At 49.2% G+C, this 25822-nt stretch overlaps 1 long non-coding RNA gene across 1 annotated transcript in view; it reads left to right on the forward strand.

Moving 5' to 3' along the window:
- LOC308467554 overlaps window positions 1-25822 on the forward strand; it is a 302202-nt gene that overhangs the window by 246482 nt on the left and 29898 nt on the right. The window lies entirely within an intron of this gene.

Below are 25822 nucleotides of genomic sequence, written 5' to 3' on the forward strand. Positions count from 1 at the left end.
GTCTATGGGCGATCGAAGTCCCGGCTGAGGACGGCGGGACCGGGGGCAAGATGGCGGGGTGGGAACAGGAATGAGAGTCCAGAAGCCAGGGGTCCGAGGGTCAGGAAGAAGGGAGTCACGAAGTCGAGGGTCCGAGGATCGAAGGAGCAAGGAGTCACGAAGTCAAGGGTCCGAGGGTCGAGGAGCAAGGAATCACGAAGTCAAGGGTCCGAGGGTCGAGGAGCAAGGAGTCACGAAGTCAAGGGTCCGAGGGTCGAGGAGCAAGGAGTCATGAAGTCAAGGGTCCGAGGGTTGAGGAGCAAGGAGCCACGAAGTCAAGGGTCCGAGGGTCGAGGAGCAAGGAAGTCACGAAGTCAAGGGTCCGAGGGTCGAGGAGCAGGAAGTCACGAAGTCAAGGGTCCGAGGGTCAAGAAGCACGGAGTCACGTAGTCACAAGTGAGGAGCCACCCCAGAAAAGGCCCTGTACTCGTGTCGCCATCCTCCAGACCTGTCACGGAGGAGGTACACGAAGAAGGGCCTCAGAGGATTTGGGGAACAGTGCTGTGCGGCAGCCGAGAGCGACAGGCTTTCATCGCTAGAGACTGATCCATTCCCGTCCCTAAGGGACCTCTGCCCCTTCAGTTTTTGTTTTGGGTAATCAGATCATCGACCAGTGACGTTGTTCTGTTCCTGAATCAGGCTTCGTGTTTGATATCGCCGCCTTCCCTTTTTGTTAGCAACGGTTTCCCCTGCCCACTTTGCCTTTCATTAAAACGTATTTTCTGAATTTTCACCAACCTAGTAATTTATCTCTGCGCGGAGATACAATGACCCAGGCGGGGTGGGGATAAAGTTGCCAGCTTTCCTCCGCGTTCAAAAAATAATCGCTCAAAGCATGAGTAGGCAAACTAAGGCCTGGGGGCCGGATCCGGCCCAATCGCCTTCTAAATCCGGTCTGCGGACATAAAAAAAGTTTCATCTTTCTTTAACACCTTCTGGCCGACAATGCCCAGGAGGAAGGCCTCTGGTTTCTTGGGAAAGGTGTACTTAAACACCTTTTTTAACTCATTATAGATCATTTCCCAGAAGACCTTCACTTTTGGGCAAGTCCACCAGAGGTGAAAGAATGTCCCTTCAGCCTCCTTACATTTCCAACATTTATTATCAGACAAATGATATATCTTAGCCAGCTTGACTGGGGTCATGTACCATCTGTATATCATTTTCATAATATTCTCTTTCAAGGCATTACATGCCGTGAATTTCATGCCAGTGGTCCATAACCTTTCCCAGTCTTCAAACATAATGTTGTACCCAATGTCCTGAGCCCATTTTATGTATGCAACGACAGCAGCAAGAATACTTATTGCAAAACACTGGAAGACACAAGATTTACCCACACTGGAAGAGTGGCAGACGCAATTGATGGATTATATGGAATTGGCTGAAATGACCGGTAGAATCCGAGATTTGGGAGAAGAAATAATGGGGGAGGATTGGAAAAAGTTCAAGGATTATTTACAAAAATATTATAAGTTATATGAATGTTAAGAATTCGCATGATTAGGGAAATTTAGCTCCAGCAATAAGATTAAGGTATGGTAAATTAAGTTATATTAATGAAAGGACTAATGTTTAAAATAATATTACATATGTTTTTAGTGTAAATTGACAATAAGTATTTTAAACCTAAATTATAATTATTTGAAAGAACAAAAGAATGCACGAAATAAGGTTATAATTTGCTGAAAAATTTTATTGTAAAGAACGCACGGTGAGGGAGACATGGGGAAGTCCGGTTGGTTATGGAAAAATGTTTTGAAAGGATGACTTTCTTTTTCTTTCTTTTTTCTCTTTTGTTTTTTCTTTGTATATCTGACTTTGTATCTCTATCTGGAAAAAATGTAATAAAAAATATTTTTTTTAAAAAAAAAATCCGGTCTGCGGACGGTCCGGGAATCAGCGTGTTTTTACATGAGTAGAATGTGTGCTTTGATTTAAAACGCATCTCTGGGTTATTTGTGGGGCATAGGAATTCGTTCATTTTCTTTTCAAAGTATAGTCCGGCCCCCCACACGGTCTGAGGGACAGTGGACTGGCCCCCTGCTAAACAAGTTTGCTGACCCCTGGCTCAAAGAGCGCCAGAGAGAGAAATCGTGGCAGCCCATGTGTTTGTAAAAGACGTTGCAAAGAGGCTGAACATCATTGTTGACCCCTGCTGTGAATCAGGAGGACTGAGCGTAAACTGGAGTTGACACTGGTCGCTTCATCATGGCTTCCCCCTGGGCAGCCGCAGAAAAGGTTAAGCCAGTTAGAAAGGATCACGAGAGGAATGACCACAGAGACAAGAAACACACAAACAGCACAACCGGACGCCTTCCTCTGCCCCTGCTGCAAAAAAACATGTCTCTCCCGCATCGGTCTCTACAGCCACAGCAAATAACCCAGAGAAAGGACACATTCTACTCATGTAAAAACACGCTGATTCCCGGACCGTCCGTGGTCCAGATTGAGAAGGTGATTGGCCGGATCTGGCCCCCGGGCCTTAGTTTGCATACCCATCTTCTAAGCCAGGGGTCAGCAAACTTTTTCAGCAGGGGGCCGGTCCGCTGTCCTTCAGACCTTGTGGGGGGCCGGACTATATTTTGGAAAAAAATTAAATGAACAAATTCCTATGCCCCACAAATAACCCAGAGATGCATTTTAAATAAAAGCACACATTCTACTCATGTCAAAGCATGCTGATTCGCGGACCGTCTGCAGCCCAGATTTAGAAGGCGATTGGGTCAGATCCGGCCCCCGGGCCTTAGTTTGCCTACTCATGTCCTAAGCGAAGGTTTCCCATGTCCTCTTCCTCTCCCCATCAGCTCCTTTCTTAAATCACGTCCTTATCACAGAGGAGAGGGCTTTTGATGTCTACTAGCCACGATGGCTAGACTCTGCCCCCACAGTCACGACTTGCTGGAAACCCCTCAAGCCGTTCTCACCCAATTTCCCACATTTCCCATCTAGTTGGCCCTCGTGAGAGCATGCAGGCCCATCTGTGGCCACATCCAGCACGCTCTTCTTATCTTCTAGTGTAGCCAGAGCAATAACAAATAATAATAATTTATTATTTATACCCCGCCCATCTGGCTGAGTCTCCCCAGCCACTCTGGGCGGCTCCCAATCAAGTGTTAAAAGCAATACAGTGTTAAATATTAAAAACTTCCCTGAACAGGGCTGCCTTCAGATGTCTTTTAAAGATAGGATAGCTGCTTATTTCCTTCACATCTGAAGGGAGGGCGTTCCACAGGGTGGGCGCCACCACCGAGAAGGCCCTCTGCCTGGTTTCCTGCAACCTCGCTTCTCTCAATAAGGGAACCGCCAGAAGGCCCTCGGCACTGGACCTCAGTGTCCGGGCAGAACGATGGGGGTGGAGACGCTCCTTTGGGGATACTGGGCTGAGACCATTTAGGGCTTTCAAGGTCAGCACCAACACTTTGAATTGTGCTCAGAAACGGACTGGGAGCCAATGCAGATCTCTCAGGACTGGTGTTATGTGGTCTCAGTGGCCGCTCCCAGTCACCAGTCTAGCTGCCGCATTCTGGATTAGTTGCAGTTTCCGGGTCACCTTCAAAGGTAGCCCCACATAGAGCACATGGCAGTAGTCCAAGCGGGAGATAACTAGAGCATGCACCACTCTGGTGAGACAGTCCTCGGGCAGGGAGGGTCTCATCCTGCGTACCAGATGGAGCTGGTAGACAGCTGCCCTGGACACAGAATTAACCTGCGCCTCCATGGACAGCTGTGAGTCCAAAATGACTCCCAGGCTGCGCACCTGGTCCTTCAGGGGCACAGTGACCCCATTCAGGACCAGGGAGTCCCCCACACCCGCCCGCCCCCGTCCCCCAAAAACAGTACTTCTGTCTTGTCAGGATTCAACCTCAATCTGTTAGCCGCCATCCATCCTCCAACCACCTCCAGGCGCTCAACAACGGCTCTCTTTGTTCCGTGGGCAAAAGCACGGCAACATCAGCTCCCAGCTACGCTGGTGCTTCAGGTTCGGGGATTTCAATAACACGACAAGGGGGATTTGCAGCTGAGCCGCAAGGATTTTCTTCCAGTGGCTTAAAATTCCCTGTGGGGAATCAAAAAGGCCTGCGGTCTGTTGTATCACACTGGCTGCACATGCACTGAGCTCACCCCGTCAACTCAGACAGGCTGGTGTGTGTGTTTTCTTATTTCGCCGGGTCTAGACAAGGCCACAGCAGTCTGAATTTCATCTCCTCTGCAAAACCTAGCCCTCTTCCCCCAGCAGGTGTCTGTCACTGAAGCCGTCTGAAGTGGGAGAGCAGGAAAGACTTGGAAGTATGTTTCTGAGCACAATTCAAAGTGTTGGTGCTGACCTTGAAAGCCCTAAATGGCCTGGGCCCAGTATAACTGAAGGAGCGTCTCCACCCCCATCGTTCAGCCCGGATGCTGAGGTCCAGCACCGAGGGCCTTCTGGCAGTTCCATCCCTGCGAGAAGTGAGGTTGCAGAGAACCAGGCAGAGGGCCTTCTCTGTGGTGGCACCTGCCCTGTGGAAGGCCCTCCCATCAGATGTCAAGGAAATAAACAGCTATCTGACTTTTAGTCAGCTGACAGGAAATAAGGCTACATCCAGCCTTATAAATCCTGCTGGCTGATGGCTGGGCTTTGCCTCGTCGCTGTTGGTGCTGACCTTGAAAGCCCTAAACGGCCTCAGCCCAGTGAACCTGAAGGAGCGTCTCCACCCCCATCGTCCAGCCCAGACACGGAGGTCCAGCTCCGAGGGCCTTCTGGCGGTTCCCTCCCTGCGAGAAGTGAGGTTGCAGGGAACCATGCAGAGGGCCTTCTCTGTGGTGGCACCCTCCCTGAGGAACGCCCTCCCATCAGATGTCAAGGAAATAAACAGCTATCTGACTTTGAGAAGACATCTGAAGGCAGCCCTGTTTAGGGAAGCTTTTAATGTTTGATGGATTACTGTATTTTAATATTTTGTTGGAAGCTGCCCAGAGTGGCTGGGGAAGCCCAGCCAGATGGGCGGGGTATAAATAATAAACAACAAAATATTAAAATACAGTAATCCATCAAACATTAAAAGCTTCCCTAAACAGGGCTGCCTTCAGATGTCTTCTAAAAGTCTGCTAGTTGTTTTTCTCTTTGACATCTGGCGGGAGGGCGTTCCACAGGGCAGGCGCCACCACCGAGAAGGCCCTCCGCTTGGTTCCCTGTAACTTGGCTTCTCACAGTGAGGGAACTACCAGAAGGCCCTCAGCACTAAGGAGAGTCTCGAGGAGCAGAGAGAGGGCTGCATTTGGCCCCCAGACCTGAAACCCCCCTCCAACTCTGACACACAGCCAGGTCTGACTCTATACCTTCTAAGTGGCCCCGTTTTCCAGGGACAGTCCCGGAATCACAGGAGCCGTCCCGGTTTCTGATTTCATCTCCCCAGTGCCCCAAGCCATGTTCACACGCGCATCTGCAAACTGGGCCACTCGTAGACCCCTGCTGGCAAACTTCTCCCCCTATCCGCCTCCTGCCTTTTGAAACACACGCCTCCCCCCGTCGCTGCCGTCCGTCTTCTGCCTGTTTTTAGAGAACCGATTTGAGGCTCCCGCTGTGCTCTGGCGAGGAAAACAGAAGTTAATTGAATCGGCGCCGCCGCCCCCTGCAAGTCCTTGCCATGCCATCGAGACGTAAGGAAGTAGCTCCTCTTCACAGCGACCTGCTGGCTACGGGGGTCTCGGAGAACTCCCTTCGACACCCAAATTGCAGGAAGGTCGCAGTTGAAATTGCTTCCCTGCTCTTTTTTCCAGGGCGGGGGCCACATTGAATTCTGGGCAGCTTTTTTGCAAACCTGTTTTGGTTTACAAACGGACCTCCGGAATGGATTATGGTTGTAAACCAAGGTACCACTGTACAGTCGTACCTTGAATCCCGGACGCCTTGCGAGTCAAACGTTTTGGCTCCTGAACACCGCAAACCCAGAAGTGAGTGTTCTGGTTTGTGAATGTTCTTTGCAACCCGAATGTCCGATGCAGCTTCCTATTGGGTGCAGGAGCTTATTGCAGCCAATCAGAAGCCGGGCTTTGGTTCCCGAAAGTTTTGGAAGTCAAACGGATTTCCGGAATGGATTCCATTCGACTTCCGAGGTACCACTGTACTTTCCAAAATATGTAGTAGATTTGTGGGTGTGTGGTCAGAAGGTCGGCGGTTCGAATCCCCATGATGGGGTCCCTGCCCGGTCCCAACTCCTGCCAACCTAGCAGTTCGAAAGCACACCAAAAATGCAAGTAGATAAGTAAGTACCGCTCCAGCGGGAAAGTAAATGGCACTTCTGTGCGCTGCTCTGGTTTCACCAGAAGAAGCTTAGTCATGCTGGCCACATGACCCGGAAAAACTGTCTGCGGATAAACGCCGGCTCCCTCGGCCTGTAAAGCGAGATGAGCGCCGTAACCCCAGAGTTGCCCGCGACTGGACTTAACTGTCAGGGGTCCTTTACCTTTACCTTTTGTGTGTGTGTAATTAATATAAGCATGGACGCGGGTGGTGCTGTGGGTTAAACCACAAAGCCTAGGACTTGCCGATCAGATGGTCGACGGTTCAAATCCCCGCGACGGGATTTGAACGTTGCTCGGTCCCTGCTCCTGCTAACCTAGCAGTTCGAAAGCACCTCAAAGTGCAAGTAGATCAATAGGTACCGCTTTGGCGGGAAGGTAAATGGCGTTTCCGTGCGCTGCTCTGGTTCGCCAGAAGCAGCTTAGTCATGCTGGCCACATGACCCGGAAGCTGTATGCCGGCTCCGTCGGGCAGTAAAGCGAGATGAGCGCCGCAACCCTAGAATCGGTCGTGACTGGACCTAGTGGTCAGGGGTCCCTTTACCTTTAATATAAGCATTTTTGTGCATCCTTTGCCCTAATCAACACATTTTGCCTGCAGCGTTTGGGCTGTAAGATTTCCCTGGAAAATCTGTGCAACTCTTGAAGGATAGCTGTGTTCTGATTTGTCTACTGGGTCTGGAAGAGGGCATCAAGCAGGTTTGTATTTAAAAACACAAACTGAGCAAATCTCTCTCTGCACCCCTATTCCTCCCCCAGCCATCCACTTCCTGGGTGTCCCCTGTTGCAGGGATTTATGTATAGGTTGGGGGGGTTGCCCCTCCAGCAGATATCATGCACATGCAGCCCACTACCAAAACCAGCACAATCGATTTTGTGGCTTTTGCGATTTGTCCCCACAAAACACTTCATCACAGTTTATTCCTATCTATTCAAAGGGCCTCTGCTGCGCAATACCAAATGTAAGAATTCACTGATCAATGTATCTCTGTACTGGCTCACTGGGAAAACTTCAGAAATTCATATAGACATGTGAGCTCAGCTCCTCAGCAGCCCCTCTGCCTCAGTGGTAATTCCTGGCCTCCTGATACCTGAGTGCCAGACAGGTAGCCATTCCAGAAATAACAAACCCAGATGAAGACAAAAGGGTGTGATGAACTTGGCTGGGAAACAGGGAAATGTAAATATCCCTTTTGTTACACTTGATAGGTGTTTGGTGGAGGGCAAGGGAAACCATGGGGCAGGGTCCAGGATGCTCAGATTACAGCCACCAGACCTCCCCTTTCATAATGTAACCATGATGTATTAGTAGTTTGGGGGGGTATAACATGGGGATTAAAAAGGTAAAGGGGCCCCTGACCATTAGGTCCAGTTGTGACCCACTCTGGGGTTGCAGCGCTCATCTCGCTTTATTGGCCGAGGGAGCCGGCGTACAGCTTCCGGGTCATGTGGCCAGCAGGACTAAGCCGCTTCTGGTGAACCAGAGCAGCGCACAGAAATGCCGTTTACCTTCCCGCCGGAGCAGTACCTATTTATCTACTTGCACTTTGACGTGCTTTCGAACTGCTAGGTTGGCAGGAGCAGGGACCGAGCAACGGGAGCTCACCCCATTGCGGGGATTTGAACCGCCGACCTTCTGATCGGCAAGTCCTAGGCTCTGTGGTTTAACCCACAGCGCCACCCGTGTCCCAAAAAACATGGGGATTAGCAGCTAATAAAAGTTTGGGTTCCCTTTTGTACAGGGCTTCCATCTTGTTCCACCTTGTGGCAGGTGGGAGTCCTGTCGCAACCGTCTTCAATAAAGACCAAGCCTACTGGCTGCTGTTTTGCTCCAATATTCCTGCTTGGTGTCTTTGCTTTTTGTCCAAGGGAGCCCTCGGATTTCTCTGTTAACACCCCCAGGCCCCGATCCCGATTCCCACGGCGCCATCCTTCGACTCAGCATAGTAACGCGTCCACCAGTCTATCTTCGCTCGGCTGTGTCAGGAATGTCTGAGACGTGAAACCAGCGAGGGGGGGGGGGTTTAATGGGAGCCGGTCTTTCTCTCACACATCAAGTGGTGCTTCCGTGAATTGTTAGGCTCTTGACGCCAAGCCGCCCGGAAGGTCGATGCTCTCGGATGCTCGCTTGCACCACGCATCCACTCTGCCGGGAGGGAGCCAAGAGATGCTCTCTTTGCCGCTGGCGGAAATTGAAGCCGCCTGGCTCGTGCAAAATCCTGGCTCCCAAGTATTACGGGTAATGTTGACGGCCCGTTTTCCGACCGCAGCATCGTCGAGGAAATAGGAAAATGCGTCCTCATCCAGTCTTCGCATTCTTTAGAAATAGATGCTGGCAGCCAAGCCAATGCCACAGGTGCGATGGGAGCCCATCATGCCAAAACCTCTTCACCCAGTACAGATGAGTTTGTTACATTTGCATGCCTCTGCTCCCAGAGAGCCAGTGCGGTGTAGTGGTTAAGAGCGGTGGACTTGTAATCTGGTGAACTGGGTTCGATTCCTCGCTCCTCCACATGCAGCTGCTGGGTGACCTTGGGCCAGTCACACTTCTCTGAAGTCTCTCAGCCTCACTCACCTCACAGAGTGTTTGTTGTGGGGGAGGAAGGGAAAGGAGAATGTTAGCTGCTTTGAGACTCCTTAAAAAGGTAAAGGGACCCCTGACCATTAGGTCCAGTCGTGGCCGACTCTGTGATTAAGCCACAGAGCCTAGAACTTGCCGATCAGAAGGTCGGCGATTTGAATCCCCGCAATGACGGGGTGAGCTCCCACTGCTCGGTCCCTGCTCCTGCCAACCTAGCAGTTCGAAAGCACGTCAAAGTGCAAATAGATAAATAGGTACCGCTCCGGCGGGAAGGTAAACGGCGTTTCCGTGTGCTGCTCTGGTTCGCCAGAAGTGGCTTAGTCCTGCTGGCCACATGACCTGGAAGCTGTACGCCGGCTCCCTCGGCCAGTAAAGCGAGATGAGCAACCCCAGAGTCGGCCACGACTGGACCTAATGGTCAGGGGTCCCTTTACCTTTAAGTAGGCTGAAACAAAGATTCTTCAACATCAACTTTGTTGGACTGGTCATGTTGTGAGGATGCCTGGTTATTGTCTTCCGAAGCAAACTACTCTATTCTGAACTTAAAAATGGGAAGCATAATGCCAGTGGTCAACAAAAGAGGTTCAAAGACTGTCTCAAGGCAAATCTAAAAAAATGTGGTATAAACACTGATAACTGGGAAACACTGGCCTGCAAGTGTTCCAGTTGGAGAACAGCCTTTCCCAAAGGTGTCGTGGGCTTTGAAGACAATCAAACTCAGGACGCAAGGGAGAAACGTGCTAAGAGGAAGGCACGCTTGGCAAATCCACACCGTGATCAACTCCTGCCCGGAAACCAATGTCCCCACTGCGGAAGGACGTGTGGATCCAGAATTGGCCTTCACAGTCACTTATGGACTCATTGTTAAAACCGTGTTTATGGAAGACAATCTTACTTGGCTACGAGGGATTGCTGAAGAAGAAGAAGAAGAAGGTTCCATCATAACTTGTTTACACTGTTGAATTTATCTTAATGTTGCCAGCGTTTTCAGCTGTACACAGTTATTTCCCATACATTCAATAAACGTTTTCCAATCTTCTCTAAACTTATGTCCTTCTTGTTCTCTTATTCTATATGTTAAGTCTGCAAGCTGCGCATATTCTGTCAACTTAACTTGCCATTGTTCTTTGGTTGGGACCTTGTTCGATTTCCATTTGGGGGCTAACGAAACACTAGCCGCAGTAGTGGCATAAATAATCTTTATTGACACCTGGGAATTTCAGTCTGAATTATCCCCAATGCCCTGCCCACTTTTGCCTGTGGCCCCCAGACGCTTGCACACAAGGGATGGCAGCCCCCGGGACGTAAAACAGGTGAAGGTAAAGGATCCCTGGACAGTTAAGTCCAGTCAAAGGCGACTATGGGGTTGTGGCGCTCATCTCACTTTCAGGCCGTTTGTCCACAGACAGCTTTCCGGGTCATGTGGCCAGCGGGACTAAACCGCTTATGGCGCATGACGGAAACCAGAGCATGTGGAAATGCCATTTACCTTCCCACTGGAGCGGTACCTATTTATCTACTTGCACTTTGACGTTCTTTCGAACTGCTAGGTGGGCAGGAGCTGGGACAGAGCAACGGGAGCTCACCCCGTTGCAGGGATTTGAACCGCCGACCTTCTGATCAGCAAGCCTGCTCTGGAGTCCCTTCAAACTCCCCTCACAGAAAACACCCACCAGCAGCCAACTGATAACCCCAGATGCTGCAGTGAAGCCAAATCGATGTCTCGCCCTGCAAACTCTGTTTTATTAAAAGCTACCCCCAAGCACTCGGAAAGCTACCAGCTTCCCTTGATGGTGGTTTTCTTCTTCTTCTTCTTCCTCCTCCTCCTCTTCTTCTTCTTCTCCTCTTCCGCAGCTCAGAGGGTGTTTGGCCCAGATTGCGAGATGTTGAGTTGGGGGAGCTTTCCCTGGGAGCAGGGGAAGTGGACAGTCTAATCAACGCTCGGGAGAAAAAACCGCCGGGCCTCGAGAGGGTAATAGGTTCCCATAGCAACTTTTGACACAGATTTTTTGGGGGGGAGAGGAGGGGGGCAATGGATGAGAGAGCGTGGGGGTGGGGGAGGGGATAAGTGGTCGGAAACAAAGAGGGATGAGAGAGTGGCCTGGAACGCTGGACGGATGGACGAAGAGCTGTGCCGATTCTGACATTTCTTGCTAAGAGCGACCAGCCAGAAACCCCCAGGGAAAATGCACTTCTTGTTGTTTAGTCTTGTCCGCCTCTTCGTGACCCCCTGGACCAGAGCACGCCAGGCACTCCTGTCTTCCACTGCCCCCCGCAGTTTGGTCAAACTCATGTTCGTAGCTTCGAGAACACTGTCCCACCATCTTGTCCTCCGTCATCCCCTTCTTCTTGTGCCCTCCATCTTTCCCAACATCAGGGTCTTTTCCAGGGAGTCTTCTCTTCTCATGAGGTGGCCAAAGTCTTGGAGCCTCAGCTTCAGGATCTGTCCTTCCAGTCAGCACTCAGGGCTGATTTCCTTCCGAATGGAGAGGTTTGATCTTCTTGCAGTCCATGGGACTCTCAAGAGTCTCCTCCAGGACCAGAATTCAAAAGCATCCATTCTTCGGCGATCAGCCTTCTTTATGGTCCAGCTCTCACTTCCATACATCACTACTGGGAAAACCATAGCTTTAACTATACGGACCTTTGTCGGCAAGGTGATGTCTCTGCTTTTTAAGATGCTGCTAGGTAGGGACAACTCTGCTACTTAACCACCACCTTCCTCGCTCAGGACACCAAACTCAGAGGGATAAGGCTGGGGATATGTTGCGCCGTGGAACACACCTGCTGGAAGATTCATAGCATCTTAGACTTGGGAGGGACCCAAAGGTCATCTAGTCCAACCCGCTGAAATGCAGGAATCTCAGCTAAAGCACCCAGGACAGATGGCCATCCAAGCTCTGCTTAAACACCACCCAGGAAGGGGAGTCCACCATGGTCGAACAGCTCTGACTGTCAGAAAGATGTTGAGTCGGAATCCTCTTCCTTGTAACTTGAAGCCACGGGTTCGAGTCCTGCCCTCCAGAGCAGGAGAAAACAAGCATGCTCCCTCCTCCGTGTGGCAGCCCTTCAGATATTTTAAGGTTAGCTCTCATATCTCCTCTTTTCCAGGCTAGACATACCCAGCTCCTTCGACCGTTCCTCATCAGGCTTGGTTTCCAGACCCTTGATCATCTCGGTCGCCTTCCTCTGCCCATCTTCCAGCTTGTCAACATCCTTCTTAAATTCTGGTGCCCAGAACTGGACACAGTATTCCAGGTGTGGTCTGACCAAGGCAGAATAGAGCGGGACTATCAAAAAATTAGTTTCTTCTCTAGCACGGTGAATCGTCAGTTCCACTGCTATCCCTAATATCCATTTACTGTATTTATTTTCCCCCAATTTGAACTATAAAATGGTGATTTTTCTTGATTCAGAATGAGAGTACCCCTAAAGATTTTATTAGAAAAAACCCCTCACTGCTAATACCAATCATTCAAATACCAAATTATATAATTTAGGTCACCTCCCCCCATCCCCGCGAGTTCAAATTAATGGTTTGATGGTTTTCTTTATTTCTGCGTTCCAAAATCTTAACTTCAGCTACATTCTGGTTGAAATAATAATCGCTTATACAACAACTGCAATATTCATAACTTCCATTTCATGTCGACACATTAAGTGATTTATGAAAACTACAAGTGAGGCACGCAAACCATATCCTTGTTCTCCCTGTGTGCGGCAATTAATTCTGTCTGTGATTGAGGAATGATGGAGAACAGCAACAGGGAAAAGATAGATGTAACATTTTACAAGAAAAGGTCCTTCTCCTTAGCTGCACCTTCAACTTTCGTATATAAAGAGATGGTTAGACGTTTGAGTGGGTGGCATGTGGCTATGATATAAGAAACAGTGAGGCAGGGAGAAGAGAAGCCTCCCTGGAAAAGACCCTGATGTTGGGAAAGATGGAGGGCACAAGGAGAAGGGGACGACAGAGGACGAGATGGTGGGACAGTGTTCTCGAAGCTACCAGCATGAGTTTGACCAAACTGCGGGAGGCAATGGAAGACAGGAGTGCCTGGCGTGCTCTGGTCCATGGAGTCACTAAACGACAACAACAACAAAACATTTTACAAGAACTAGGTCCTTCTCCTTAGCTGAACCTTCAACTTTCGTATATAAAGAGATGGTTAGAAGTTTGAGTGGGTGGCATCTGGCTACGATAAAAGAAACAGTGAGGCAGGGAGAGAGGGCAAAATTTTGTGGGAGATTGAGATTCAAGCTCAAACACTCCCTTTGATACCTGACAGCACCAACAAGCCAGGAAAAAAATGACAGAAACGAATAAGCAAGGATAGTCCAGGTTTAGAGACATCACCTTGCCAACACTGGTCCGTATAGTAAAAGCTATGGTTTTCCCAGTAGTGATGTATGGAAGTGAGGGCTGGACCATCAAGAAGGCTGATCGCCGAAGAATTGATGCTTTTGAATTCTGGTGCTGGAGGAGACTCTTGAGAGTCCCATGGACTGCGAGAAGATCAAACCTCTCCATTCGGAAGGAAATCAGCCCTGAGTGCTCACTGGAAGGACAGATCCTGAAGCTGAGGCTCCAATACTTTGGCCACCTCATGAGAAGAGAAGACTCCCTGGAAAAGACCCTGATGTTGGGAAAGATGGAGGGCACAAGGAGAAGGGGATGACAGAGGACAAGGTGGTTGGACAGTGTTCTTGAAGCTACCAGCATGTTCTCGAAGCTACCTTGAACCACAGTTCAAGAAGGACACTGACAAACTGGAACGTGTCCAGAGGAGGGCAACCAAAATGGTCAAAGGCCTGGAAACGATGCCTTATGAGGAACGGCGAAGGGAGCTGGGCATGTTTAGCCTGGAGAAGAGGAGGTTAAGGGGTGATATGATAGCCATGTTCAAATATATAAAAGGATGTCACATAGAGGAGGGAGAAAGGTTGTTTTCTGCTGCTCCAGAGAAGCGGACACGGAGCAATGGATCCAAGCTACAAGAAAGAAGATTCCACCTAAACATTAGGAAGAACTTCCTGACAGTAAGAGCTGTTCGACAGTGGGATTTGCTGCCAAGGAGTGTGATGGAGTCTCCTTCTTTGGAAGTCTTTAAGCAGAGGCTTGACAACCATATGTCAGGAGTGCTCTGATGGTGTTTCCTGCTTGGCAGGGGGTTGGACTCGATGGCCCTTGTGGTCTCTTCCAATTCTATGATTCTATGATTCTATGATTCTATGAGTTTGACCAAACTGTGGGAGGCAATGGAAGACAGGAGTGCCTGGCGTGCTCTGGTCCATGGAGTCACTAAACGACAACAACAACAAAACATTTTACAAGAACTAGGTCCTTCTCCTTAGCTGAACCTTCAACTTTCGTATATAAAGAGATGGTTAGAAGTTTGAGTGGGTGGTATCTGGCTACGATATAAGAAACAGCGAGGCAGGGAGAGAGGGCAAAATTTTGTGGGCGATTGAGATTCAAGCTCAAACACTCCCTTTGATACCTGACAGCACCAACAAGCCAAAAAAAAATGTTTACTGTTTACTGCTGCCTGACCAAAACCTTTTGAAAACCCCTCATCAACTACATTTGGGGATATATTAAAAAAAACCTGCCTTATACCATCTAGTTCAATATTGCCTACACTGGCTGGAAGCATCTCACAATCTATTTATATGGATATGTATTTGGTTTCGTTATAAATTTATACAGTGGTACCTGAAGTTGTGGACAGGATCCATTCTGGAGGTGCGGTCGGATCCCGAGGTTTCCGCAACCTGAGGACCGCTTCTGCGCATGAGCACATGGCGAAACCAGGTAAAATACTTCTGGGTTTGCCGTGGTGAGCCAGAGCAGCGCACGGAAACGCCATTTACCTTCCTGCCGGAGTGGTACCTATTTATCTACTTGCACTTTGACGTCCTTTCTAACTGCTAGGTTGGCAGGAGCAGGGACCGAGCAACGGGAGCTCACCCCGCCGTCGCGGGGATTCGAACCGCCGACCTTCTGATTGGCAAGCCCTAGGATCTGTGGCTTAACCCACAGCGCCACCCACGTCCCCTAGTACAGTCATAAGGTAAAGGTAAAGGGACCCCTGACCATTAGGTCCAGTCGTGACCAACTCTGGGGTTGCGGCGCTCATCTCGCTTTATTGGCCGAGGGAGCCGGCGTACAGCTTCCGGGTCATTTGGCCAGCATGACTAAGCCGCTTCTGGCAAACCAGAGCAGTGCACGGAAACGCCGTTTACCTTCCCGCCGGAGCGGTACCTATTGATCTACTTGCGCTTTGACGTGCTTTCGAACTGTTAGGCTGGCAGGAGCAGGGACCGAGCAACGGGAGCTCACCCCGTCACGGGGATTCGAACCGCCGACCTTCTGATCAGCAAGTCCTAGGCTCTGTGGTTTAACCCACAGCGCCACCCGCATCCTACTTAGCCTATACATAAATCTGGCCCTGGTCTCCTGAGGTCCTCCTCCTTGCATCCTCTCCACCTCCTTAGCACTTGTGGAGAGAATGATAAGCAGGGCAGGATCCCATATCAACTTCTTGGGCGGCTGTCAATCATGCTCCTTTCTGCAGCATTCTGGGCTCGGGGAGAGCCGATTTCCATCTGTCTTATCAAAAAACGGATTTCAAATGCGCCGCATATCTTGGGCTCTCTGCCTTGTTGTTGTTTTCCCCCTAACATTCCTGGCTCAACAAATAGGCTTGTTGGGATTCAGTATCTGCTTGGCTCCTAGTGGCGTCTTGGGGTGCGATTGTGTGCAGAAACGGGGGGAGAGAGCCTTATGTTCCAGCCCCGAAAGAGATCTCAACAAAGGCTGGATGGAATTCATTCCTAATACTAACAGCAATAGCGATGAAACAAAAATTCTGGCATCGCCGTCAAATGCTTCCCTGCAGACCTCAGGGCTGAGATATTCCCTGGGTGGATGTCTGCAGGGAATGGGAATATTCTTGGCGGAATGGGTCCCTTGATTCAGCAGGCAGGCTGACAGCATTTTGAGGAAACTTTAGCATCAAAAGCCCCCTCTCCCCCCGCATAAAAATATTAATGCTGCAATCTTATGGCCTCTGGAAGAGTGTTTGGAGGGCCACGGTAACACCATTAACCTTGCAATCCTGTGGCCCCTGACAGAATGCTGCAAGGGCCACAAAAAAACCTGGGAGGGTATCCCAGGGGCCACAGTATGACCCTTGAGCCTGTAATCTTATGGCCCCTGTGAAGATGTTTTGAGGGCCGTAGAAAAACCTGGGAGTGTCTGGCGGGGGCCACGGTAAGATCGTTCACCCTGCAATCCTGTGGCCCCCGGGAGCGTATCTTAGGGAGCCAAAGGAAACATCAGATTTCCCTCCCCAAGGACAAAGGGTGTGTGTGAGAGACAGAGCGCTCTAACCTGGAAGTTAGATGCCTTCTCGCCACTGCAGATACCTCCAGACTCCGTACTGACATCGGTTAGGGTCCCCCAAGTGGGAACTCTGCCAGCCCAGGAGGCAGCGTAGATTCACCATATTTTTCGCTCTATAAGACGCACCAGACCACAAGACGCACCTAGTTTTTGGAGGAGGAAAACAAGGAAAAAAATATTCTGAATCTCAGAAGCCAGAACAGCAAGAGGGATCGCGGCGCAGTGAAAGCAGCAATCCCTCTTGCTGTTCAGGCCTCTGGGATAGCTGCGCAGCCTCCATAAGATGCACACACATTTCCCCTTACTTTTTAGGAGGGGAAAAGTGAGTCTTATAGAGCAAATAATATGGTATTTTCCTTTCTTGCTGACTGCTCCACTGAGGATGAGCGAGTGAGTGTTTTGCCACTCTCTGTGCCTCCCCCGCCCCTCATCCACCCACACACCTATCCGCCCACCTGTGGACCCATCCAACAGTCTGCCCAGATTTCTGCTATGCTAGAGCAGATCTAAAAGAAATACTTATGTATGCATTTCATAGATTTTTGCTCTGGTTAAAACAAAAAAACAAAACAAAACAAAAACCGTCCAGGAAGCGGATTGCAACATACTTTAAAATGCAAAGTAAATAATCAAGCCGGGAATTGTTAAAAATAACAAACAAGGTCAAGACCTGGTTAAATGCTCTGCGCATGAAAATCAAGCCAATGCGGACTGGTCTGGGTAGCAGTGCCTTCCGAAACGCGCATGTCACAATGCCGCTGTGGTCTAAACCCCTGAGCCTCTTGGGCTTGCCGATTGGGAGGTCGGCAGTTTGAATCCCTGCGACGGAGCGAGATCCCATTGCTCCATCCTAGCTCCTGCCAACCTAGCAGTTCGAAAGCACACCAGTGCAAGTAGATAAATAGGTACCACTGCGACGGGAAGGTAAATGGTGTTTTGTGTTGTGTAGGGTCCTAGGATGTAAGTCATGGGCCCCGCCTGCTAGCCTGCTCCCTAAAATATCACTGGTTTACTCCTTTCTATATATAGGGTGCCGACATTCTGCATGGGACACAGGTGGTGCTGTGGGTTAAACCACAGAGCCTAGGGCTTGCTGATCAGAAGGTCGGCGGTTCGAATCCCCGCGACGGGGTGAGCTCCCATTCCTCGGTCCCTGCTCCTGCCAACCTAGCAGTTCGAAAGCACATCGAAGTGCAAGTAGATAAATAGGTACCACTCTGGCGGGAAGGTAAACGGTGTTTCTGTGCGCTGCTCTTGTTCGCCAGAAGCGGCTTCGTCATGCTGGCCATATGACCCAAAAGCTGCACGCCGGCTCCCTCAGCCAATAAAGCGAGATGAGCGCCGCAACCCCAGAGTCAGTCACGACTGGACCTAATGGTCAGGGGTCCCTTTACCTTTACATTCTGCATGGACTGCTTGCATGGCCACATGGGCAAATGGCTTGAGATACCTATTAGGTCCATAAATGACCATATAGCATATATTCAACACAAACAAACACAGCGGCAATTTGTTGTTGACAAAGGACAGCTGGACATAGAAAGGGCCCCATTACCTTCAGTAGCTTAGGGCAGGCATAGGCAAACTCCAGCCCTCCAGATGTTTGGGACTACAACTCCCATCACCCCTAGGAAACAGGACCAGTGGTCAGGGATGATGGGAATTGTAGTCCCAAACATCTGGAGGGCCGGAGTTTGCTTATACCTGGATTAGGGCCTCATCAAACCTAAATCCAGCCCTCCTTGGGGGCAGCTGGTGGGGCATTGTGAGAATGCTGAACTTTTTTTGCCCTGGTCCAGCAACCTCGTGTTGTGTTCTTTTGTCACTCCTGCAGGAGTTGCTAAGGGATCCATCCCAAATTTGTGCAAGCGGGGGGGGGGGGGCAAGAATGCGTCCGGCTGCTTCGCCGTCTCGCTGCAAGCGGCGCACTATTTTGACAGCTCGTGGCGCAAACGGTTCCACTTAGAGATTTCATGCCAACCCAAGCTCATCCCGGCTTCCCCCTGACGCTTTCTCGCCACCAGACTCTTGCGACTGCCTAATCACTGTTTTCGTTTGGGGCTCGCTTCTCTGCCCCCCCCCCCCAGTTGCTTAATTTGCCTTTAAGAAACGTTAATACGGATAAATAATGCAGGGGGGTTGCTGCTGGGAACCGCGTCTGCTGTGTGTTTTCATCCTTCTTCTTTGCATATGCATCCCAGCTATCGTGGCTGCCAGCTCCATCCCTCTGGATAGCAGTGAGCTGTACCTCAAAGAGGAAAGCGTCTTTCCCTTGCATTTCTGCTCTTCCTCGTTGCCACATCGCGGCTCGCTTTCGTTCCCCGTCAAATGCTTTACGGACTCCACAGGTTTCCTACGCAATCTCGGCGGGGTAAATAGGATAAGCTTTGCAAGATATGAGGCACGAGCAGGGTAACCTTTGCAAGAGGTGAGATGCAAAGGAGATAAGCTTTGCGAGAGGTGAGGTGCAAGTAAGATAAACTTTGCAAGAGGTGAGATGCAAAGGAGATAAGCTTTGCAAGAGGTGAGGTGCAAGTAAGATGAACTTTGCAAGAGGTGAGGTGCAAGTAAGATAAACTTTGCAAGAGGTGAGGTGCAAGTAGAGCCAGTGTGGTGTAGTGGTTAAAAGCGGGAGTCTCGTAATCTGGTGAACCGGGTTCGCATCTCCGCTCCTCCACATGCAGCTGCTGGGTGACCTTGGGCCAGTCACACTTCTCTGAAGTCTCTCAGCCCCACTCACCTCACAGAGTGTTTGTTGTGGGGGAGGAAGGGAAAGGAGATTGTTAGCCGCTTTGAGACTCCCTAAAGGGAGTGAAAGGCGGGATATCAAATCCAAATCCAAGTAAGATAAACTTTGCAAGAGGTGAGGGGCAAATAGGCTCCCCCTTGTGAGAGGTAACCTGCAAAGGAGGGGTATTCTTAAATATCTCGGGATCAGGCACAAGGAGTATCTGGCCAAATTAGGCCAGTATGTTTCCGAGCACAATTCAAAGTTATGGTGCTGATTTTCAAAGCCCTAAACAGTCTCGGCCCAGTATACCTGAAGGAGGGTCTCCACCCCATCATTCAGCCCGGACACTGAGGTCCAGCTCCGAGGGCCTCCTGGCAGTTCCCTCCCTGTGAGAAGCGAGGTTACGGGGAACCAGGCACAGGGCCTTCTCGGTGGCGGCGCCCTCCCTGTGGAACGCCCTCCCATCCGATGTCAAGGAAATAAACAACTATCTGACTTTTAGGAGACATCAGAAGGCAGCCCTGTTTAGGGAAGCTTTTAATGTTTGATGTTTTATTGTGTTTTTAATATTCTGTTGGGAGCCGTCCAGAGCGGCTGGGGATGCCAGCCCAGATGGGCAGGATATAAGTCATAAGCTATCATTATCATTATTATTGTCGTTATCATTATCCTATTATAAAGCAGCATGATTTATAATATTATAAAGCAGCCAGATGGGCAGGGTCTAGGGGTTTGGGCAGAATCTCTCCCAACTCTATCTGGGAAGGCCAGCAGGGGGGAATTGAAGCTGAGACATCATCATCATCATCATCATAATAATAATAATAATAATAATTAGCTTGGCAGTAGTCTTGATAGAACTTGCAAGGTAGTTTCCCACCAAGCCGTACCCAAACACTCTACCCCTAACATCATATATGACATCAGGTTTGGGATAGGTAAACATTGGGCTGCAAAGGGACAATCTTTTCCTAAAGTAAAGGGACCCCTGACCATTAGGTCCAGTCGTGGCCGACTCTGGGGTTGCGGCGCTCATCTCGCTTTATTGGCCGAGGGAGCCGGTGTACAGCTTCTGGGTCATGTAGCCAGCATGACTAAGCCACTTCTGGCAAACCAGAGCAGCGCATGGAAATGCCGTTTACCTTTCCGCCGGAGTGGTACCTATTTATCTACTTGCACTTTGACGTGCTTTCGAACTGCTAGGTTGGCAGGAGCAGGGACCAAACAACGGGAGCTCACCCCATCATCGCAGGGATTTGAACCGCCGACCTTCTGATCGGCAAGTCCTAGGCTCTGTGGTTTAACCCACAGTGCCACCCAATCTTTTCCTACCCAGGGTGAAATATTTGCCATTTTTGACAGCCAGCTGCAGGGGACACATTTCCTGCGCTCTCGCCTCTCACTTGCCGGAGGCTGAGAGCGCGCAAGATTTCCCACGCTGCAATTGGGCTGGCTCTTGGAAATGGCGGAAAGGGAAATTGGAAGCGAGATGCAAATAGAACTTAATTACAACCTACCAACGAGGAGGAAGATAAAAGCTTTTGCTGTTCTTTTAAATTTCCTTTTCCTTTTGCAAAATGGTGGGTGGTTTGGCGCGAGCGTTTAAGGGCTGAGGCGATCTTTTAGTCTCTCTGCCTGAGGCTGAGCTGAAACCGTCCGAAATCAGGTGCCGAAATCCCAAGGGAGCAGAAAAGACCATTTATGTACGCGACCACAGCTGCGCGGATGTTATTGGCCCAGAGATGGAAAGAAGGCAAAGTCCCTACGAGAGAATAATTGCAGGTGAAGATGATGGATTACACAGAAATGGCTAAAATGACTGGAAGAATCAGAAATCAGAAAGACCCAAATTTTAATAAGGAATAGGGAAAATTTATAACTTAAAGACCATTGTAAACAGTTAAAATTGGTAGTAGGACTGGAATATCGCTTGTAGTTTAAGGGTGAATTCTGGAGATGTAAAAGATTTGGACGATCATAAAAGATGCGGGAGGAAATGCTTAATAACAGGCCAACAACAAAAATCTTGTTATTATTATTTATGTTTGACATATCTCTGCAAAAATTCAATTTGAAAAACCAAATACAGTGGTACCTCGAGTTAAGTACTTAATTCGTTCCGGAGGTCCGTTCTTAACCTGAAACTGTTCTTAACCTGAAGCACCACTTTAGCTAAAGGGGCCTCCCGCTGCTGCCGCGCCACCGGAGCACGATTTCTGTTCTCATCCTGAAGCAAAGTTCTTAACCTGAAGCAATATTTCTGGGTTAGAGGAGTCTGTAACCTGAAGCGTATGTAACCTGAAGCGTATGTAACCTGAGGTACCACTGTAAATAAATTTAATAATAATAATAATAAAGGAAGAGCCCAGAACCCACCAGCTACAGCATTGTTGTACGGGGCCTTTTCGGTGAGGGCCCCACCTGTTTAATGATGATGGCTGAATCCCCAAGGATGTGTTCTGTGGGGAGCTGGCTTTGGGCAACAGGCACAATCTGACTCCCTGTCTGCTGTTGCTTAAGAAACCTTTACTGACGATAAGAGGAGACATGCGCAGAATTATCCCAGGTGTGGAGAAAACCTTTTCTCCCTCATAATATTAAAACTTGGAAGATTCTGGACAGGCAAAGTCCGTCTTCATGCAGTGCGTAATCAGGAGGCAGTATCTTAAAAAGCAGAGACATCACCTTGCCAACAAAGGTCCCTATAGTTCAAGCTATGGTTTTCCCAATAGTGATGTATGGAAGTGAGAGCTGGACCATAAAGAAGGCTGATCGCCAAAGAATGGATGCTTTTGAATTGTGGTGCTGGAGGAGACTCTTGAGAGTCCCATGGACTGCAAGAAGATCAAACTTCTCCATTCTGAAGGAAATCAGCCCTGAGTGCTCACTGGAAGGACAGATCCTGAAGCTGAGGCTCCAAGACTTTGGCCACCTCATGAGAAGAGAAGACTCCCTGGAAAAGACCCTGATGTTGGGAAAGACGGAGGGCACAAGGAGAAGGGGACGACAGAGGACGAGATGGCGGGACAGTGTTCTCGAATCTACCAGCATGAGTTTGACCAAGCTGCGGGAGGCAGTGGAAGACAGGAGTGCCTGGCGTGCTCTGGTCCAGGGGGTCATGAAGAGGCGGACGCGACTAAACGACTCAATAACAACAAAGGTAAAAAAGGGAAAGGACCTCTGGACTGTTAAACACTGTGCTAACAGTAAAATTTGTCAGACGCAGTTAGTGATTGGGGAGAGATATTTTTTTTAATTGGCACTTATTATCATTACTCATCACCATCTTCAGTTTATTATGATCTTTTGCACAACCACCTTAATAAAATCTTCCCCTCCAAAAAAAGTGAGAAAACAACCAATCCAATTAATACAAAATAGGCTTCCATGGTGGAATAGGTTAGCGTGTCAAGCTGTTTGTGGTTCTAGCCCATCCAGGGTTGGCTGCATTGCAGAGGGCTGGACTGGATGACCTTCGGGTGTCCCTTGCAACTCTATGATTTTAAAACCACACCAAATAGACACTCGTGGCAAAAGCCAATTATCCAGCTGGGAAAATCTATCGGAACAGGGATGTCATAACTGAAGACATCTCGGCACAATCTCAAGAGGCATCCCATCCCATAGAGATAAGACGGACAAACCATTTCCCAAGGAGACTGGAATGATTGGATATGCGAGAGCGTCTGCGTTTAGTTTTAGGGACAAATGCTCATCTTTAAAATTCCTCTTTATTTCCTTTAAAAGAAAAACCACATTTTTTTCTCCATTCTCCTGTGTCTCTGTGCTTGGGAGAACTTTAACGATTTAAGACACCTTTTTGGTTATTCGTGCCTTTTTTATATTTAATTCCGGCATGCTTTGCTAACGCTTTTGCATGATCTGGGTAACTTGATTATCCCTAAATTCTTTACCTTTGATGTCTGCATCAGCTACCTATAATTATTGTTTTAAAAGGTATGCTTAATATTTTTTTCTTTTAAAAGAGATAACCTTTGTCTTCACTTAAAGCAACAAAACAAAACAAAACAACCCACTCAAAAAACAGGCACAGGGTCGAAAAAACTGGTGCTTGGCTTTTAAAATTATGCTTTTTAAAAAAGGCAGGGGGAAAACCTGTGGCTGCCTCTCCCCTTGATGGGGGTATGAGCAAGCAGCCACCAGTTCTAGAAGGGTCCGGGCTTGCTGCCATAGCAACCGGAAGCTGATGCTCTAGACCATATCCAGGGCCTGCGGGTTGTCATGGCAACCGGGTACCACAACAACCGACGCTGTCCTCAGAGATCTTTCTTCCTTCCCCAGGGCTGACCCAATGAGTTTGGGTGGTTTGTTCTTTTTCTTCTTCCTTTTTTTTGCTATTTGCAAATGAAAACTCATTATTCTGCTAGCCTCTGCTCCTCTGCTCAAGTTGCGCTGTGTTTTATCATCTTCCGAACCGCACAGCAACAAAAAGGCATTTGAACGATCAAGAACTCCGATTGCTTTTTGCTATTCGTTTTTCTTTTCAGAGTCTCCTTCATTTGACTCTCGCCGCAGAAGTCTTTTGAACAGAGAGACTTCTGAGAAGAATGCAATAAATTTGTGCCAGGATGGAGGGTGAGGGAGCGAACAGACCCACATCCCATCAACACATTTGAGCACAGATTTTTTTTACACATTCTGGCGCTCATTTGAACACCACGAGTACAGTGGTACCTTGGGTTACATACACTTCATGTTACATACGCTTCAGGTGACAGACTCCACTAACCCAGAAATAGTGCTTCAGGTTAAGAACTTTGCTTCAGGATGAGAACAGAAATCGTGCTCCAGTGGCACGGCAGCAGCGGGAGGCCCCATTAGCTAAAGTACGGACCTCCGGAATGAATTAAGTACCATACTTAACCCAAGTTACCACTGGAAAAGCATAGGGAGCTTCCTTGTACAGTGGTACCTCGGGTTACATACACTTCAGGTTACATACGCTTCAGGTTACAGACTCCGCTAACCCAGAAATAGTGCTTCAGGTTAAGAACTTTGCTTCAGGATAAGAACAGAAATCGGGCTCCGGTGGCGCGGCAGCAGCAGGAGGCCCCATTAGCTAAAGTGGTGCTTCAGGTTAAGAACAGTTTCAGGTTAAGAACGGACCTCCGGAATGAATTAAGTACTTAACCCAAGGTACCACTGTATATTGATACAACATTTGGCCTTAGAGCGATAGAGTTGGAAAGGACCACTAAAGTTATCTAGTCCAACCCACGGCCACACAGAAATCTGACGATGGGGCCCAAACTCGCAACCCTGAATTTAAGAGTCTCATTCTCTACTGACTGGGTTCTCCCAGGTCTATCTAGCTCAGGACGATCTAAACCAGGAGTCAGCAAACTTTTTCAGCAGGGGGCCAGGCCACCGTCCCTCAGACCTTGTGGAGGGCAGGACTATATTTGGGGGAGGGAATGAATGAATTCCTATGCCCCACAAATACCCCAGAGATGCATTTTAAATCAAAGCACACATTCTACTCAAAGAGAGACAGAGAGAGAAATCGTGGCAGCCCATGCGTTTGTAAAAGATGTTGCAAAGAGGCCGGACCTCATTGTTCACCCCTGCTGTGAATCAGGAGGACTGAGCGTAAACTGGAGTTGACACTGGTCGCTTCATCATGGCTTCCCCCTGGGCAACCGCAGAAACGGTTAAGCCAGTTAGAAAGGATCACGAGAGGAATGACCTCAGAGACAAGAAACACACAAGATGTCGAGTCCCGCAGGGCCCTAGTCTCTTGTGACAGAGCGTTCCACCAAGTCGGGGCCAGTACTGAAAAGGCCCTGGCCCTAGTTGAGACCAATCTAACCACCTTGCGACCTGAGACCTCCAAAGTGTTGTTATTTGTGGACCTTAAGGTCCTCCGCGAGGCATATCAGGAGAGGCGGTCCCTTAGGTACATGGGTTCTAGGCCGCATAGGGCTTTAAAGGTCAAAACCAGCACCTTAAACCTGACCCTGTACTCCATCAGGAGCCAGTGCAGTTGGTAGAGCACTGGATGAATGTGATCCCGCGGCGAGGACCCCGTAAGGAGCCTCGTCGCGGCATTCTGCACCCGCTGGAGTTTCTGGGTCTGCTAATAATAATAATAATAATAATAATAATAATAATAATAATAATTTATTATTTATACCCTGCCCATCTGGCTGGGTTTCCCCAGCCACTCTGGGCGGCTTCCAACAAAACACTAAAATACAATAAGTTATTAAACATTAAAAGCTTCCCTAAACAGGGCTGCCTTCAGATGTCTTCTAAAAGTTTGGTAGTTATTTTTCTCTTTGACATCTGTTGGGAGGGCGTTCCACAGGGCGGCGCCACCACCGAGAAGGCCCTCTGCCTGGTTCCCTGCAACCTCACTTCCCGCAGGGAGGGAGCCGCCAGAAGGCCCTCGGAGCTGGACCTCAGTGTCTGGGCAGAACGATGGGGGTGGAGACGCTGCTTCAGGTATTCTGGACCGAGGCTTCTTGGCATCCCACCATGAGAGGGCTAGGATTCCCTGATGCCTGACACCCGCGTACGATTTGAGAAACCCCAGTCAGCTCACCTCTTCCTCTCCTGTCCTCTATACCAAAAAGTTCGCTCTCTGCACATGCTCAGAGGCACACAATCTAAGACGGCTGAATAAATAAGCCTTCAGAATTCATAGAATCATAGAATCATAGAGTTGGAAGAGACCACAAGGGCCATCGAGTCCAACCCCCTGCCAAGCAGGAAACACCATCAGAGCACTCCTGACATATGGTTGTCAAGCCTCTGCTTA

Source organism: Podarcis pityusensis, assembly GCF_964106645.2.
Source record: "Podarcis pityusensis genome assembly, chromosome: 18".
In the NCBI taxonomy this organism is placed as follows: Eukaryota; Metazoa; Chordata; class Lepidosauria; order Squamata; family Lacertidae; genus Podarcis; species Podarcis pityusensis.